The sequence below is a fragment of the Pezoporus occidentalis genome, unplaced genomic scaffold (assembly GCF_034315485.1).
Source record: "Pezoporus occidentalis ecotype Australia unplaced genomic scaffold, CSIRO_AGI_Poc_V1 ctg27, whole genome shotgun sequence".
Lineage (NCBI taxonomy): Eukaryota > Metazoa > Chordata > Aves > Psittaciformes > Psittacidae > Pezoporus > Pezoporus occidentalis.
In genome coordinates, this window is record NW_026914611.1 from 12,518,221 (window position 1) to 12,538,093 (window position 19,873).

The 19,873-nt window shown below is 38.0% G+C and overlaps 1 long non-coding RNA gene across 2 annotated transcripts in view; it reads left to right on the forward strand.

Moving 5' to 3' along the window:
- The window catches only part of LOC134166756 (uncharacterized), a 56,114-nt gene extending 52,038 nt beyond the window's left edge, over positions 1 to 4,076 (forward strand). The window contains exons 4-6 of one of the 2 annotated variants that reach the window (XR_009965978.1): positions 1,265 to 1,384; positions 2,545 to 3,136; positions 3,210 to 4,076. This is a non-coding gene — a long non-coding RNA (uncharacterized LOC134166756). The remainder of the gene's footprint in view (positions 1 to 1,264; positions 1,385 to 2,544; positions 3,137 to 3,209) is intronic. The other variant, XR_009965979.1, reaches the window with a different exon arrangement.
- The last annotated feature ends 15,797 nt before the right edge of the window (positions 4,077 to 19,873 follow it).

Sequence of the window (19,873 nt, forward strand, 5' to 3'; positions counted from 1 at the left end):
TACTTGTATTCACAGGCCAAACTGTCAGACAAATAGACCTTAGCTGTATTTATCACGCCTTGAAGACCTTGTAATAGCATCTACAGTGTTGCTTGATTGTCTTTCCATTATCAAGGTTTGGATAGTACTAATTTTCTTAAGTGTAATGTTGGAAGGATGGTATGTAAGTGGAATAATGTCAGCTGAAAGTGGAGCCTCTTGGGTTTTAGCGATTCCTCTTTCCAGGCTTTGCAGTGTCTCAACTTTGGCTGAGATTCTAGGCCATTTTGAACAGCCATTGCAATCTAGGAGAAATGGATGCCTGTTTTAAATACAGGATATTCTTCTCATGCAGTAACAGGAAGTGCAAAATGCTTACCTCGGGTCATTTACTTCTTCAGACTCTTTCCGCAGTGGAAGAGTCCAGGATCCCATAATCTACCACTTCTAGATAGTGTCCTCAGGCCTTTGGTCTTTAAGGGTAACTCACCCTCAGAAAAACATCAGTAACAACTAAAGCTCAGACGAAAGCATAGTTTTGGGGAGAAGGGGAAGGAAATATGTGTAATGCTTCCTCAGAATCCTTCCCTTAGCTAAATTCTAGCTCAGCCAGAAAACTTTGAAGGTATTAGGAAGGTACTCATGTCATCTGCTCAAACATCCTTGAGTAGCAAGAGGCTTCTTTTCTTCAGGTGGTGACTGATAGGTAAGCTACATTTAGCTTTATTCACAGGCAGTAGCTGAAATTGGCGGCTGTGCTGTGCTTGAGGCAGTTTCTTGGGATCTGGGGGAGGAGGTGGAGACTGTATCACATCAGGTTTACCATCTGTGTTTGAGGAACATCTTCATACCCATGGTAACTATTTTTGCTCTTCCTGACATCTGTCTACCTGAACTCTAAAATTCTTCAGCATGGCCTTTTTACCCTGAAACTAGTGGCTCCCAAATAATTCGGATCAATGGAGTTCTGCCAGTCTTCAACACTTTACAGAAACTGCTGTGTACTCTTCTCAGCAGAATTTGAATTGCCACTACTGTTCATTTATTACTTAACAAGGTTTTGCAGATTTACTACATGTGCTACAAGAGAGATTGGAGCACAGCAGAGTGGTGATGTAAGAGGAAAGAGGGTGGCAGACTTATTTTACGCTTTTCCCTTACATGTGTACCTATAGACACACGTACGTATACATATGCAACTGATCACTCTTACCTCTGCTGAAAAAGTCATGGATTTTCTTCAGCTTTGCAGAAAAAAATGGACTAACAAACATGCCATTTTCAGACTTTCAAGCTTTCCTCGTGAACCTAAGAATAAGTGGTGATTCATTGCTTTAGATATGGCTGTAGGCACTTTTGTTGCCTTGATACTGAATTCCTTCCTCCTAAAGAATCAGAATAAAAGGTCAGGACTTCTTCTGTAGTTGGGTTGTTGTTTTGGGGGTGGTGTTGGTTGTGTTTTTTTGTTTTGGTTGTTTTTTCTTTTGTGTGTGTGTTTTGGTTTTTTGTTTTTACTTTTAAGGATCTTCAATTATGTTGTAAAAGAAAAAAAAAGATTTAGTGTATCTGAGACGTCTGTTTTCAGAAATTTTTGGGCTTGTACTTTTGGCTTTTTGGGCTTCCTTTCTTAAAAATACATTTTTGCATATTTGTATTAGGGATATTGAATGAATTAATGCTGAAAAGGAAGTCTGAATTTTGCAGAATAATTAGACTCAGTTATGACTTGTTAACAGTCCAAGTATCTGAAACAATATTGCTAAATAACTCACAATGTTAAAATCAAAATTTGCTTTTAATTCATATTTGAATATGCACAGTGGTGATGGGTACAGAACAAAGCAAAAAATGAAAAGGAAGCCTTTTTCCTTATCCTATGCACTACAGCCAAGAAAAGGTGACTACTGAAGGTCATTATTTTTAATTATCTCTAAAAAGATTAAACTACAGAATGTTGAAAGAACAGCCAGCCTTACTGAGCACTGGTCTTGGAGTAGAGAGAGCTTCTTTCTATTCCTGTGTTGCTAACTTCTTTTATGTTACTCATTTATGCCTCTGGGTTTCCTTGTTTCCTCAGAGCATATGAGGTTGACAGCAGAGACCTGTTCACTTTTACTGTGCGCAGTTATCCATGCTTTACAAAAAAAGCAAATAAATAGTTCAGCTCGTACTTCACAATATACTGTTATGGTAAGTTTTTTCAGTTTAGGAACAGGGGGATAGTTAGCTTTGCATGTGCTTTTAAAGGTCCTAGTGAACTATGGTTCTAGTTCATGACAAATCTTCCAGTTGATATACCAATGCAAATAATAATAATTATTTTTTTCTGTTTCTATGTTTTCTGAACATAGCTAAGTTCATAGAAAATACGTAGTCAGCCTGAGATCACTTTCACCCTGTAACCCTAGGAAAATGTTTATGTTAAACTCTTTCATTGTATGTGTGCGTGTTTGTGCATGCATGTGAAGTGAGCATAACATAACAATAGAAGAATGAAGTTTAGGATAGAGGACTGCAAAACATTTTTTAGAAATAATGTCCTCTTAAAACCTGTGTTTGCTTCAGTTTTAGAAGGAAAAGAAAAATATTATAAAGGGAAAACTGCAAATGACTGAAAACCAGCCAGATGGAGTGGGAAGAAAAGAGTTGAAGGCCATAGGACACAGACTGTGTTCTGAGCCAAAAGCATTATAGAAGATAAAACAAAAGGTAGGCAAAAATCAGGCCCTGGCCATCAAAGGAAAAATATCGGAGACAAGATGGCACGAGGATACAGCTACTGAGGTAAGATTTTGGTGCAGTTCCAGAGGGGACATTTTCCAGATCTTGTGTCTTTAGTCTGTGGAAAGACTTAGAACAGAAGGAAGGATCACATAAAAAAATGCAACTGCACAATTGCACTAGACTGTCACCAAATAAACTTTTTTTTTTCTTCTTTTTTTAATTCCACATTTTTCTTGACCTTTTACACAGGAAAAGAGTTTTTCATATTTTACCCCAGTAAATCCTGCCTAAGATATTTTTAGCTAAACATTATGTTCAGGAGGACGGTAGGGAGGGAGGCCTGGGGTGCAAAAGGACGGTGACCTGAGAAGCTATGAGGTACGTATATGCTGCAATCCTTGCAGTGCAAACATTAGCTGCAACATCAAGTGAGGTCACCTTGGAAAAGGTGACCACAGATTGGCCACAGATTGGCCATGAGAGAGGCTGGGGGGACTCTGATGAAGGGCTGGTAACAACTTCCTGTGGTTTCAAATATACTGAGCATCACCCGTAAGACAGATCAGCGTGCATTTAGTCTTAAAGATCCCCCTCTCCACCTCCTTCAAATCCATAGTACTTTCTGGACCTTGTATGTCTGCAGTTACTCTTAGTCTATGCTGCCCTCTTCAGCTCAGTCTCACAGCCGCAACGGCTGCCTTTGTATTTACAGTTGATTGTTGTTTAGATGGTATCATATTTGCTTCATATAGTTTAATATAAGAAGCACTTAGAGATGAATGAACTATTTAGGATGATGCTTAATATGAAGCTGGCATGTAGCGCAACAACTTTTCAGCTCTTATAGCAATTTATTCATACATAGTGAACAAGTGAAGATTTATGCTAAAATGAGGAATTCTCAGAAATATTGTATTAATAACTTTACCGTTCATAAGGTAAAAGGTAGGTGATGTGTTTTTTTTATCCTGATGTTTATCTGCTTTGAAAGAAATGGAAAACATGAAGGCATCAAGTACATTGAACTGTTAGCACAGAACAACTCTTTATTGTACTTATACCAGCATATTGTCCAATCTAACTTTGAATGTGCTTGCTGACAAGCTTTCTATCATTTATAGCCCAGATATTAATGGATCACTCTGTAAGAACACTTTTCTGTATCTTCTTGTTAATCTGGTTATTTCCCTTGTTGCTAAGTTTTAACTTGTTCAAATATTTAGGGGTTGCTATTGTGTTCTATAGCCTTAGCCAAGCTTAGGCATACTTAACTCTGATATTTTTTAAATCATTTCTTGCATGTTCTTAAATGTTTTCCATGCTTCTCTTAGAGTACGCTGCATGTATCGGTGATGAGGTACCCAGGTATGAACACAGCATTCTGCAATGACAAGAGCAGTGCAGTTCTCTTCCCACTGAAGACTGCCTGTCCGTATGAAATCAAACTTTATGCACCCTCCCACACTATTTGTTGTCTACAGTTTTTTATATTTTTTAAATTTAATTGAGACAATGAGTCTTCCTCCTTCCAGTCATTATTTAAATGACCATAGCACTGAATGCCTTCATAGTGCTGACTGCCTTCTCACAAGAAGCTATTCAACAGCCAAGTTACTGTCTAGCATTGCTTCCCATGTGTCAGTTAGCCAGTTTCCATTACACTGGGCAGTTTTACTGTCTGGAATAAAAGGTCCTAGTGTATCAATTTTCTTTCATTCTCTTCAGCAAGTCATTCTGGAGTACTAGAAAACAAGACATCCAGTTCATTTTTCAAAATGCATATTCTGTAAAAACCTGTGCACGTTATTGCTCCTGTGTCATGGTCTTCTACTGATATATGATTCAGCTAAAACTAATTGAAATAAATTAACTCAGGAACAATTGGAGTGTGTTTATATACTCCCGCTGCTGGGTTGTTTTGGTTTTGTTGGTTTGGGGCTTTTTTTTTTTTTGTCTTTCTTTTTTTCCCCAAGAGTAACTTTTCACTCTGCACAGTTTAATCATGTCCCCTCAAAAATCTTTGGTTGGCTTCTGTCAGATCTTTCACTGTTGAAGAGATGTCTAATGCAAGCTAAACCTTGCTGCTTTATCCCAGCTAGGCATTTTCACTCAGGGCATGGCACCACGAGATCCTGAGCTTTCTGGAGACTGGACTTAATTTTGTCTCTGGTGGGACTGCTCTCCTAAGCTGAAGTTAAGCGTTTTCTTAAGCTCTTTTGCAAAGCCTGAATATCACAAGGGCGGTAAATGAAAAGTGCTTAATGCTGCAGTTTGCTTGTGCTTGCAAGGTGTTCCAGTGCCTCCGCTGAAGTACTGCATACTCCCACCCATTTCAGCTCGTACTGATCGCTTCTTTGAATTCAGTAAGGTAGCATATGTGCCAAGTTGAACAGTGATTGATCCTCAGAGTGTTCCAGCTCTTCTTCACTGGACAGCAAGTTTCTTCCAGTATTTTTTTTTCAGTTTTTGTTGCTATTTTTAATAACTTTTCAGAAGGAAGGGGCTGGCTCATGTTTCAGATGTGATCATTTCATGGAGGCTGAGTAGCAGACCGGGATGGATGATGCTAGAAGGTGGCTGTTTGTTCAGACTGTGCTGCTGTTTTCAGGGCCAAGCAAAGGAATCGGAATCTGGAGTTTTGTGCAGCTTTCTAAATCACCTTTCCAGCACTGAAAATCTCAGCCAAGGTCCTTTAGTGGTGGTTATTTTTTGCATGTATTTAGTTAGCAGAAAATGAGACTTTCAGTGCAGATAAAACCCCATTCTTTTAAAACCCAATGCTTTTTGTTGTATTTATTCATTTATCAATGCTGTGAAAGTCTCATGAGCTCCAGCCATTGATTTCAGGAGCCAATGCTATTTTTCCTGTTTATTATAATTTATTGTCTCATTGTTGCCAGTAGTTTGCACTTAGTTGAGTTTCCCACACAATATACAGGAAACATCTCTATAGCATCAAGCTTCCTCAGATTGATTCCCACAGGGGCTGGGAGGGACAAGTCCCTCCCAGGCACTTTGTGATGTGGCTGTGGAGAGTCATGTTAAATCCACCATTTGGAGACTTCCTTCCTTCCATGTACGGTAGCACACACGGTAGCCAAATTATGTCAGATCTCACTACATACTCTCCCACTATACAGGCTCCCACGCAGCCTTTGGGAAAATTTTACCTGTCTGTGTGCTTTCATAATTCTGTTGCTTTCTTTTCATGCAGTTAACACTTTTACTGCCAGTCTCCAGTGAGAATGTACGTCTCCAAGGGCGTCTGTTTGTATTGGAGCAAAGCTAATGAAATTATTCAGTTAGGATAGGATATTTATGTCAATTTACCTTTCCTCACTGTTGATTAACTGATGACTTGCAAATGTTGACCGATGTATTAAGCTGTCTAGGTGGAGGTGCTGTGGTAGTAAAGATGGGCAGTATGCTTATGTTCCTTTGAAAACACCCCTTAAATAATACCTGCAAGAGTCTCCTGGGAAAGCTGGGAAATTAAATGAACATTGTGTCTGCCTCATGAGCAATACTTCCCTAGTAACAAACAATGACTTCAAGGGTTTAGAACAGAGACAACTTTATTAGAAGTGGGGGAGCAGCAGAGGGAAAGTTGAATATAGAATTAACTTCACAAAGTCAGTGATTCATAAATCAATTCTATCAAACTATGTCATCACCCTTTCCTGCTGCCTTCCCTCTTCACTCCCTTCTGCAGCTCTCCCTCTGCCTCACCTCCTCCAGGATATGCTGCACAATAGTTGTGAGCCTACCCACCTCCCTTGGTCCAGGTGGTTAGTCACCATTCTACCTCAGAATGTATTGCTCATGGGTTTTGTTTTTTGGGTTTTTTTTTTGTTTTTTTGTTTTTTTTTGGTTTGTCAAGGTTGACTGAATCTGTTTTGGGCAGGTTCTAGTTCTTGACCTTACAAGGTCACACTGTGTGTGAGGGCTTTGCCATTTCTAATGCATGCTGATTCCATCTCAGATGCTGGGAAAGCTGCTGTTGGTAGCCCCAGTTTGAGGACCCCCAGTTCTGCCTAACACACTGCCAGCATTTAAACACAGGAAAACACCTTTTTACCATGAAGGTGATCAAACACAGGTTGCCCAGAGAGACTGGGGAGTCTCCATCCATGGAAATATTAAAGTCTGACTGGAGATTGCCCTGAACAACTCTGAGCAGGTGGGTTGGACTACACAATCTCTAGAGTTTGCTTCCCATCTCTACCATGCTGTGATTCTGTAAGTAGTATGGTGCTTTCATTTGTCAGCCAAGATAGTTGCAATAGCAGTGCCAGCGCAACAAATGCTATTTTATATAAATCAAGAAAGTATTAAAAGTTCAGTAGTGGGTTCCTTTTAAAAGAAATTGCCAGAAGAATATATCTGGAAATATTTTGAGACTTTAAGTGTTTATGTGGGTAACACAAACTTTGGCAAAGTTTATGGTCAAATGCCATAAATTAAGCTGTTAAACTGTAATGTTCATGCCAGACTCATGACTGCTCAATACAAATTATTTCTAAATGAAAGTTAACTGATTTTTTTTGATTTGCTAATAATTCCCTGCTGCCAAAACCCAACATTGCACAGCTTTCCATTTTCCTGTTTCTGCTCCTATAGAAGTCAGACTATTGTTTTGTCTAATATATGACTCTCATGACAAGAACACCATAATAATAGGTAGGTCTCCCTCAATAAAAAGCCATGTGTTTAGTTAGATCATGCTCAGCCTGACAAAGACATTGCTTTCTAAATTCTCATTTCAAAGCACAGCAAGGACAAACCATCTGGCTTCAGGCTGCCTCATGTGTCAGAATTAATTTTAACTGACCATACTAGAGAAAGAAATTTAATTGGCCTATTTTTTTATATATATGTTTGTTTGTTCATTTGCATACATTTGCATGTGTGTTTTAAATCAAGCTCAGCTAATTCTCTGTTTGTCTAGCAACCTTTAGGAGTGGTTGCATTTCTTCTCTTTTTTAGGAAGTATAGTGAAAATCTATATCATGGGAAGATTATCAGCTCAAGAAATAGAAAGCTGGATGAGTTTTTTTTTTCCTCCCAGAACCTTCTGGAGATTTACAGATATATTGACCAAGGTGGCTGGTGCTCAATCAGTGCTTTCTGTCTTGGCATCTAGTTTGCTCTTTTTATCCTCTGGCAGTTACCTCCTGCTCAGAGATGCTGCTAAGCATCTCTAGAAACATGCTTTTTTTTTTTTTTTTTCTGACTGTCCTTCTGTCTGTTCTTCTGCTGAGCTTTGTCACTATGTTTCTTTTCTTTCCTCCTACCCTCTCTTTTAACTTATAATCTTGTCCTGGTAAGCTTAGAATGATGAAACATGCAAAGTGACTCTGCTTCCTTGTCTTTCTTCTTGATTCTTTTCAGACAGAACCTTCTCTAATTGCCTGGCTGTGTTTATGGGATCTCCAGCAAGATTATTACCTGTTACTAATCATAAGGGTAATGACTATAAAGTCATCCCTATAAAACCCCTATATATCCTGAAAATGTATAGAAAATTTGGAATATCTGGAATCCAAAACACTCGGTTGCACACTTTTTTCCCTGTAAGTCCCGTTAAGTTCACAGAATGCTTTTCTTTACTTTACAGGGCTGAGATGACCACATGAAATTGCTCAGATGCCTGAGGCAACAGACTGAGTTGTCTGGAATGATAATGATTATTCAAATTATTATGATCCAAATGACACAGAATTTTTCCTTGCTATATCTTGAAAAATTGCTAGGCAGTAACACCTCTGCTGTCTGTGGTTCTGTGGTTAGACAGGTTTGGATATCCATGTAGGTAAGCTGTATAGATCAACAGTGCCAATAAGGCATATCAGGGGTAGGTGTCTAAGTTACAGTGCCTTTAGTGCAGTTTTCAAGATTGTTACTGTAACTGTTTTTTTTTTTTTTAAATTTCTATTGTACTTCATTGTCCTTATCTTACAAGTTCATGCTTGTATTGTGAAAATTCAGAATATACAATCTGTTTGCAATCAGTTGTTGCCAATTTAGTTGAACTAATTTTATTTTGTCTAAGTGTTTGTCCTGAGCCATGCACAGACCAGGACCACGCTGATAGCTTGTTTAGCTTACAGACTTTATAGTTGCATGCTTATATTTTAGGTGGGATAAAATATGATTTATACTGAAAACCTCTCCAATGGCATACCCCTGCATCCCTGAACTCCCTGATTATGCTATGAGGAAATTTCCATCTAGGTTGGAGATATGAAATTTTTGGTGACTTCTGCTAAACAGATTAGACTTCGAAAGTAACAGTACTATAACAAGGAAATTATGAAAGGCAGAACTCCTGTTTTTTATATTTCTAGACCTTAGTACATTTAGCCTTTCTTTACACTCTGTGTTTTACACACCATTCTCAAGTAGTCCTTTGATGTTACTTGGATTTTTAATTTTTATATTTTGGGGTGGGGTTTTTTTGTTTTTTTTTTTGTTTGCCATAGATAACTTCTCTCCTTCTCCTCTTTCACTTTGCCAGCTTACTGTGGATTCATTTTCCACTCTTGCTTCTACCTCTGTAGGTTTCAGAAGTTCAAGTGCTCAGAACAGGGTGTCTAACCATAACAGGCAGTGTACTTGTGAAAAAGACTAGCCTCTGGGTCATCTTTAATCATTGAATGGAGAAGGAATAGGCTTCCTTGTGGAAGAGAGCTAAAAACCAGCATTGCTGCAGAATCAGCTAAAAAGCAAATAGGCAGGAAAATCTTAATAATCTAAAAATGATGCTCATATTTGTGGAACATGAGGGAGTGCCATGACTCTTCTGGCTTTATAGTATTTACTCTAGGAGTCTTTCTTCCATATGATCATGGTTAGACATAATAATCTGTACCAGTCCTTTCACCTGTTATTCAGTTATCTGCAATATCTTTTTCTCTACAGACCGAAATAATAAAATAAAAAGGTCCTCCTCTGTCTCTCTGCAACAAACTTGATGCCGTTAGAAGGCACTGACAGATACTGAAAGAAATAAGCTTGAACATAAACAGTCAAAACATAGCATTTCTTTTAATATCTTGCAGAAAATCAGCTTAGGCTGACGCTTTCAAAAATCCACAGCTTCCAAGAGAAGCACGTCAGTGACCTCCCAGCTTTCTACACCAGTAGAGTACTGTTTGCAGAATACATTCCAGCACTTGTGGAATTTTGATGAAGCACTGGTCTGCACAAGATATTGTCAGCACATTTTTATTCTAACTGTTGCACTTGGAATGAAGTGCTATGGACATAAGGAGCATGTGCATCATTAGTTACTCCAGCCTGCAGATCACACTAATTTTGATTCCCCACCTTTCTGGCTTTAAAAACTGTGCTTATCCTAACGAGCCAAATAATGTAAGAAAATGAGAAACTCTGAATGGGCCATATGCTTTGAAAAGCTTTGATAGTTTGACCATAATACTGTTTGACATAGATGCACAGCTTTTAATTTGAAACTGGCCTGTATCCAACTGGTTAGAAGAAGAAGCAGCAAGAACTCCTATCTATCTATCTATCTATCTATCTATCTATCTATCTATCTATCTATCTATCTATCTATCTATCTATCATCTATCTATCTATCTATCTATCTATCTGTAAAAACACCACTGACTACTTGGAGAGACTTTCCTGATTTGGACTCCTATGTTGCTTATCATTCTTCATGCCACTGTATCCAAATTAATATATTACATAAGAACTTCAGGAAAGGAGGAAATGGACTCAGTTGCACCAGGGGAGGTTTAGGTTGGGTATTAGGAAAAATTACTTCCCCAAAGGATTGTCAAGCATTGGAACAGGCTGCCCATGGAAGTGGTGGAGTCATTATCCATGGAGGTACTTAAAAATTGTGTCCCTGTGGCACTTAGTGACACATGGTGGATTTGGCAGTGTTAGGTTAATGGTTGGACTTGATGATCTTAAAGTTCTCTTCCAACCTAAATGATTCTGTGATTCTATGAAATTTAAGTTGAAGAAGCAGATGGCTGCAGAGATTCTATGATTCTGTACCAAATGGCTGTGATACTGTTCTTCTGCAGAGTACTAAGAACCTGCAAGTGGCCTGACAGCAACACAATTTGACATTGGTGGTCACTTTAGATTGAACTCTAAAATTTTATGTCATTGTATAAAGTGTATCACAGTAAATTGGAGGGTAGAAGCCCTGAAACACAAATTAAAATGAGGTGAGGTAATTTGAACTAGATGTTTAAAATATTTCCATGCACTGTACTGAATTTATTAGGAAAACATGTTGTGTCTATAAAACAGCATAATTCCTCTTCCTCCCTGCCAGTAAAGCCTGGTTTAACCTTGGAATCTTGGGAAAGATTAAAATGAAACACCTACGTATCCCTGACTGATAACTTGCTAAAAAAAATCTCTCAGAACTATCAAAAGATAAATTGCTGTAATTATTGTATCTTACTGCAAGGTACCTTCTACACCAAGTAAGTGACATTATTTGTTTCAGAATCATCATGTAACCTGTAGTGCTGGTCACCCATATAGCATTTTTGTTTATTTTCTGTGCATAAACATATGCTTCATTAAGAGCTAGTACATCTGTTATTGCAGACAGAACTCTTTAATAGTCAAATGACAGTTATTTTTAACTTTTTTTTTTTTTTTTCCAGCTTGAAGTTTGCAAAAACTTTGACCTACATGCAAAATATGGCTTTCCTTTTTTAGTACAGTTAAGTGGTAGATAAACTGGGCTGGAATTTCTGAAAACAGGAAGTCTCCAAAGAGTATATAAAATTGGTAATGACCTCGAGGAAACTAACTTGCATGTAGCAAGCAAAAATGTTGTTTTATACTGACATATCTGTCTTAAAACAGGCGCTGCACATATGCTGCTGTTTGATTCAGTGTAACAAGAGTCCTGTAAGGTTTATGTTAAGAAGTAGCTGTTAGGCTTAGTAGTTAAATGGGAAAACTGAAAACCTTCCTCCAGCCCTGGCTGTGTAATGTAGGTCAAGTTAAGAAAAAAAAATGTGTCTATTTCTGTGAATGACATTTGTAGTTCCTTAAATCAGGGCATCAAAACACTCGATCAGGCCTATCATTAAGTGCATCATGTTACACTTAGACAACACTCTTTCCCATCAACCTGCTATGTACTAGTTGTTCTTCAGACAGTCAGGGTATGTGGGCATGGGGGAAGATGAGAAACAGAAGGAAGAATCGGTTTGTGAAAGTGGAGTTACATGACAAGAGAATGGAAAAAATAAGGACCTTGGTGTTGAAGCTCAGTCTTTGGACCTTCAGTCTTGAGGTTGAATTGAAGTGTCATGAGGAGGTGCTCAGCAAGTTCTCCTTCCATTTAAGACTGGTAAAGGTCTCAATCTCTAAATATCACAAGTGGCCCTACTTTCTTCAAGGCAGTGAAGGCAGTCTTTTGCTACCATAAATACAGGAGATGTGCTGAAAACTGAATGTTGCAGATGAAACGTCCCAGATACCTGTTGAAAGTTCCTCTCCACAAGGAACAGATGGTTGTATGAGAGAATTTGTATTTTTGCCAACAGAATCATTCCAAAAACTCACATCGTGAAGGTCATCAAGTGCAGAATTAGCACAGACACCAGCTTCAGGGTGATGATTGCCAAGCCCTAGCTACACCTGGCCAAAACAGAAACATAATCATCCTGGGGATGAGTCATGTTTTGTAACTGTACCCCAAGTAAACTAACCCAGCGCATATCAAGCTGAAATAAAACATTGCTGGTTCATTAAATTACTTTTAAAAAGCAATTTAAAGACTCTGGACCAGTAGCACAAAAAGAGGAGCCAAAGACTGAATTCCTAGAATGACCTTGCATGCAGAAGTACAATGTCTAAGTCTTAGGTTTTCTGCCAACTGACAGAATCTTTTACATGAGAAGCTGCAAGAAGCAGACCCTTTTAGCAAGAAACACTAAACACTAGAAAGCACTTGCTAGAAAGCACTAGCAGGAAACTGCTCCTCTGAACATAGCAGTATAGTTGAAAGAAAATTTACTGGGAATTTAAGATTTAGCAAAATGAGGAATTAGGCTTATTAAAAATTGTCTTCAAGTGCTTAAAAATAAGTTAATTGTGTCCTTCTACTGGTCATAAGCTTCTCCAGATGTCATCTACTTCACCCTGTTCAAGAGAAATGGCCAAAGTTTAGTTTTGAGACAAAACCTTGCAGTGCTTTGGAGTGGATACATCGAGCAGAAATCACTTTCCCCCAATATTTTTGAGTAGGGTAGGGTTCTATTCTGACTTAAATAAGCCTGTCTTAATTTTTGGATAGGGCTTTGTAATTCTATTTCTTTATACTTCTGTATTGATTATCCACATTGTTCTTCAAAGAAGCCAAGGCTAAAAGTTTTCCAAAGGTAGAGTTTCATCTTTTATTTTTACAAGAAATTTCTTGGTCCTTATGCCTATGTCAATGATAGCCATATTCCATTAAAGATCCAGGAAGCTTCTCAAGAGGCTGAACATCTATTAAGTCTTGGCACACTGAGCCTGAGTAGGAGGGCCCTATCTTTACCAAAGAGCTATGCAGACATTCCAAGATCTTTTTGTACACCTTCCCTTTCAGCTTTTGTTCTGACCATGCTATTTGTCTGTCTTCATTTTCATGTCTTTTTCATACCTGTTCTTCAGATTTGCTTGCTTAGTATTGAATTTTTGTCTTTCTTTTCATGAACAATGCGTACTTGGCATACTTAATCTGATTAGTTTCTTATTTTCTGACACTAAACCTTCTACGTAGTTCTGTGTAGTCTGTTTCCTACCCCTTTTTTAATAATTCCCAAATAATTACTTTTGTTCTAATTCCCAAATAATTTCTAATTCCCTTCCAGATAAAGCTTCTACCCTACTCAGCTGCTTTCTTCTGTTCATGTTCCTCATGCCTAGCTCCGAGACCAGCCTCTTCCAGCCCTAAGCTGTTTTTTTCATGTGGGGCACTTTGTCTCAGATTTGGATTCAGTATTATTGTTACAAGTTTTCCTGGCAAGTTTCCCTGATGCCATCATTTCAAAGAAGGAAAACAAATGTGAAGGACGTTTATGTCAAAAACAGGTTATGTTCTGGGCCTAAGAATTCCAAACAAAGAAGTATTTATATGTATGTTAAAAATAAGGTTGATTGATAGAGAATATATGATTTGTAGTTAAATAACCCAGAATTCTCTCCATACCCTCTCCTTTTCCCAATAATCATTGCTATAAACCCTCTTTATATTTTAAATATCCCAACAAAATGTCAGTCACTTCTTAACATCCCCAAAACAAGCTTTATTCTGCTAGGGTATACATGCTGTTGAATCAACCTGTGAGACTCTGAAGTCCTTAAAACAGATGAAATAATAAACATTACTCTCATATTCCAGGAATCATATTCTCCACTTAAATCTTTACATTTAGTTAATGATGCAATTTAATAATTAAATAATTAAATAAAGAAAACCATATTCAGGGATTCCTGAAAGTCCTGGTCTCTGCAGAGATACTATCTACTGGAAATTATCTGTTTCCTAGCATCCTATTGCCTGGACTGTTTCACTTAACTGTATCTCCAGCCTACTGATCTTACAGCTCTAGTTTCATTTTCTCCTCTCTTAAATGAAGTCCTGGTCCTGAAAGTTGCTCAGTACTTGAGGTGCAGTCACCTCTGTTTCCATTTGAAGTCAATAGGAAAGGATGATGCTCAGCCTTTTATGTTTCTGATTCTCCCTGTGAGAGAGCAGTCAAAGGTTTGAAATATTGATCTTTCAGATGATTGAATGTCAACCTCATCAAATTGAAATTCAGGCATTCTTGACTTCTTGCTAATGTTCTTGACTTCATTTAACATTCTATATTAAAAAAAAAAAAAGAATTCAATGCTGTCTCCTTAGAGTTTCCTACCTAGAGTGAGCTGGGAAATATTAATATATTTTGCTTTATTTATGCTATCTCAAAAACCTTTCTTTCGGTGATATTTTTCTAGACAAATCTAATCTTTGTTCAGTCTGCTAAATTGGAAGTATGAGAGTCCATTCCTGTTTCGAAGTAAGGAAGTGCAGGAGAACATATTCTATGGTTATACCTGAAGCCACATCTCTTTTCTTTGAGATTTGCCATACTAGTAAGAGCTAGCCATATGCTAGACAGAAGGTTGAAGTTTTCATTTTAAATTTGAAATAAAAGGAATATAACAATATTTCAGGAACACAGGAAACAGAAAAGAAAGTAACACCCACTGTTCCCATTATTAGACGGATGTATCACTGAGGATAGGATGCCCTCTCTGCGAGTGAGATGGGTAGATTCCTCTCTAGTCAATGAACAGAAATATGCCCCTCTGGAGGGCAATCCACCCCACTTATTTTAAACACTTATTTTGGACTACAGAGGGAGCCTGAGCAACAAATTTAGACTGGACACATAGGGAATAATTCAGGGGCCTAAATGTAGATATGTGGTGTCGATTTAGATACTTAAAGGAATTTTCTCTGGCACAGATCTTTCAGAGATTCTGCATCATTTCTATCAGTCCTGTGCAAGATGTTTTGGACCGTTATAAGCAGCTAAATGTTATAGTGTAAGAAATGCTGCCTAAATAAGATGTTTAAAATTTCCAAGCTTAGCCCTACAGCAAGGATATAAAACTGGTGGACTAGATGAGGATGGATGAACAAAGTGAGCTGTAGTGGGGCAGACAAGGAGAAGCTTCTTAGAGAACTTAACACCTAAGAAGACTATTTATAGTCCAGCACAGATATTAGAAAAGGAATGTGGCATTTTATTTTCATTTGTTGGTATGAACTAGTCTGGGTTCAAGACACAATACTCAAGTGAGATGACATATTGGGAAAATTATAAATAAAGCAACAGGAAAACTGGAAAGGACTTAAACAAAAAGAAAGCTTTCAAGAGTAATAAAGTAAAAGTAAAGATAAACCCTGGTGATAATTTGTAGTTACATGGCAATAAAACAGACAGGAAAGATTTGGGATAGAGGAAGGGGGAGGTCATTAAAGATTATTATGTGCTTTAGGAGTATGATAAGTTCTCAGATGAGGGGAATAATAGCCTGCATTTGAGAGTAAAAAGGCATGTTCTTCAAGAAGGAAGGTTTTATGACCTTGTACTGAAATATTTAGCAGAAATTCAGTCAAAACTGGTCTGACAATATCAAGAAAACACAAGCAAAATAATGGGATGTTGAGAAATCTTTCATAAGACTCTGAGACTGCAGATAGGGCAGAATTTAACAAGTAAGGAGGGTTTATTTTATTATACTGTTTTATCCTGAGAGCAGAGACAAAAGTTGGACAACAAAACTCATCCTTGTTAGTGGAAGGGCAGTAGAAACTGCAGATGGCAAAAGCAACTTTGAAGGAAGATTCATAGAGAAGTTTCTGTGAGGAAAGTAGTGACTATTCAAAGCACTGTGTTAAACAGATAAGATTAAGAACTAAAAATTTGAGAAGAATCCCTTTAAAAATTAAAACAACTGCTCTGAAACCATGACAAACTAATTGCAAAGCCGTGATGCCAAACTCTGAAGGGTATTTTTTTTTTTGGCAGTAGAGTATGTTTTTTTGTCTGACTTCAAAGACAGCTCTACTGGCAACAACTGAATTGTTTCGTGGTCAGTCACATGGCTGCATGTAGCTTGTTTCAGTGTGAGTATTCTCTTATTTCTCTGTTTCCCTCTCACACGTTTTCCATAGGTCTATTCTTTGAGTCAGATGGGTATAAATAACAACATATTTAATGAAAACACGATGTAAATACTTCATGAAGCCTCTGCAAATGATTTTTGTGGCTGAAATGAAGTTGTAAATGTAATGGATATGTTGTGTAAAAATTCATTCTGATTTTTAGAAGAAAGCATTCATTCTGTCAATTTCATTCAACTATAGATAAGGTTTAGTGACAGAAATGCGCTGAAAGAATTTTTTAATGTTATGGGCTTTTTTATTGTGCTGTATCAGCGCACAAATTCATGTCTGAAATTGTTCTTCCCAAGAACACCATGTAGTCTTGAAATATGGGTAGCATTTCAGAGACATAGAAGACGGTAAGTGAGGATTTAATGGTCAATGTGCTGCCCTCTGAAATGAATTCTGTCTCTTATAACGCTTTCCTAAATTTATATAGAAGTCTATGTAGTTTAATTGTCAGAACTGTATACTGCTGGGAAACAGAAAGGACCCTAGGGAAATCATTTGGAAAAGACCTGATAATCCCTGGATGTAATCTGTGCCTGAGCAGGTAAGGAGCAAGTCAGAGTCGTATCCTGCAAATTCTAGGGAACTTAAGGGACATCCAGTCCTCAGCTTATCTTTTGTGGACTAGGAGCCATGGCCCTGCCTCCCTTTGACCTGCTGGGTCAGAAACCTAATTTTATGGTTGAAGGACATGTGGACAATATCAGCTATGATTTGATTCGGAGAAAACTCCAGGCACAAACTTGCCAACAAAGTTTTCAAGCTGACAAGCAGGTGTTCTTTATTGTGGCGCCGGGAGACACGGGGTGTAGCTCCTCATAACGTGCATCTCCCCATTGCCACACAAGCCGTCCTTTTATAGCCACTGGGCATACATACATATTCATGAGGCTACGTATGGATTACATCATTTTCCAGAAAGTTCCCCGCATGCATACAGAATTGTGGTGGTGGTCTCTGAGGGTCGTTTACTTCTTCCAACAATCTTCATCACTTCTGGCAGCCTTTGAAGCATGCCCAGTAGATGCTCATACCAGTTTAATTGGTTCGTTAGCACCAGAGACATAATAATCCTCCTATCCTCCTACTTATCAGTTAGTTTAACTGTAGCCCATCCTGGACACCTGCGGTTCCCAGATACTCCTTATCCCTGTGTCCTGTTCTTCTAGACTGTTTTTCTTAAACTATGTCAACTATAACACTTTATCTTGTGAGAATTCTCAGTATGTTCTCTAGCTGTACTCTACTTTTTTTCTCTATGTATCATGCACCTCAGTAATTTTCCATTGCTACTGTTACAAAGCCATCAAACTTAACATTATTTAAATCTAATTCTAAAGGTTTCTATATTCCATTTTGTAATTTTGTGCCCCCTTGTTTCAGATCCCAGAAGGGCTATAAAGGCTGCCGTTTTTGTTGAAGCTACTGTTGTTTGATGGTTTTTGTGTGGTTTGTTTTGGTTTTTTTGTTTGTTTTTTTTTTGTGGTTTGTTTGTTTGGTGTTGTTTGTTTTCTTTTTTTAATTTTATGCTGTTTCTAATCAAATAGATACTTGTTTCTAAAATGAATGAGTTTGTGCAATTAGTGTCTGTCTTGCCTTAGTTCCTTAGGAACTTTTGCACCTTTTAGGTGCTTTTCACTGCATTTAACAGAAGCATAGACCAAAATTTGTGATTTTTTTTTTTTTTGTGGATTTGTTTTCTGTGAAAATGTTTAAGTTATTAAAAAAAGCACATTTTGACAAGAAAGAAACAAACACTTTTATCATTCACGTAGTGCCAAGAAACCCAGAAAGTAACCCCATGTCAGGAAGTGATTCTCCTGCTTCTGATATGATGTCTTCTAAATCGTCTAAGTTTGAATTATGGAGATTTAGCCTTATGGATGCTTTCTTCCCACTGAATGGGAAGCTTTATGTCCTTTCAAATGGGAGCTTAGTATAAGCCAAAGCTCTTTTTCTTTTTTTAAATCCTTATCACAAAGATCCATGTTTTCCTCATTTTGTAGTACAACATTGTACTAGGTTGTGTTATAGAATCATAGAATAGTTAGGGTTGGAAAGGACCTTAAGATCATCAAGTTCCAAACCCCCTGCCATGGTAAGGGACACCTCACACTAAACCATATCACACAGGGCCTCATCCAACCTGGCCTTAAACACTGCCAGGGATGGAGAATTCACAACCTCCCTGGGCAACCTATTCCAGTGCCTCACCACCCTCACAGTAAAGAATTTCCTCCTTATATCCAATCTAAACTTCCCCTGTTTAAGTTTTAACCCGTTACCCCTTGTCCTGTCACTACAGTCCCTACTGAATAGTCCCTCCCCAGCATCCCCATAGGCCCCCTTCAGATACTGGAAGGCTGCTATGAGGTCTCCACTCAGCCTTCTCTTCTCCAGGCTGAACAGCCCCAACTTTCTCAGCCTGTCTTCATACGGGAGGTGCTCCCGTCCCCTGATCATCCTCGTGGCCTTCCTTGGGACTTGTTCCAACAGTTCCATGTCCTTTTTATGTTGAGGACGCCAGAACTGTACACAATACTCCAAGCGAGGTCTCACAAGAGCAGAGTAGAGGGGCAGGATCAGCTCTTTTGACCTGCTGGTCAAGTTCCTTTTGATGCAACCCAGGATACGGTTGGCTTTCTGGGCTGCAAGCGCACACTGCCGGCTCATGTTCATTTTCTCATCAAGCAGCAACCCCACGTGTTAATCATCACTGTTTATATTCATTTGTATAATGGCTGTAAAACTCCTATTTTAGTCATTATTTCAAACCCTGTCTTCTGCACCCAGACTTTTTATCAGGCATGATTATAGGGTTGGGAACAATCTGTTTAAAAAGCCAAAAACTGAATGGAGTATGGATAAAGATATTTAGCTACAAATATTAATGACAAACACTAGTGTGAAGATCCATGGAAATCCAGTCATTGTGGTATTTAATTTCTACTTACTGGCTTTTCAAGTAAAAAGGATGAACTTTGCTTTCAACTTAAGGGAGGAAAAAAATTGAGGTTTTAAATAGAAAAGTTGAGAACTGATCCAGCTGACTTTTAAATCCATTAGAAGCTGTTTAGTGTTCTATTATATTTGGCTTTCACATTAGTGTTAAATGATTTGCAGTTTATCAGCATCTAAAACATATTTTATGAACTCCAACTTATCAATTTACACCTGTCTTGGAGTATTGAATCATGTTGTGTGAATAATCAATGAAACAACTTTGTATTTGCTTTTGCTGATCATGTTTCCTTACAGAAATTGCTGTCTTACTTTAACAGGTAGTCAATGCTTTATAAGATGATTTAAGTGTTAAAATAATTATTTTTACATTAGTAATAGAGTTGTCATAGTCTATGAGCTTGAGCAAGACCAGTAGTAAGAAGCAATATGTGAGATTAATAAACACATTAAAAATTCTCAGTGGCCTCCCCCTCCTCAAAAACCACC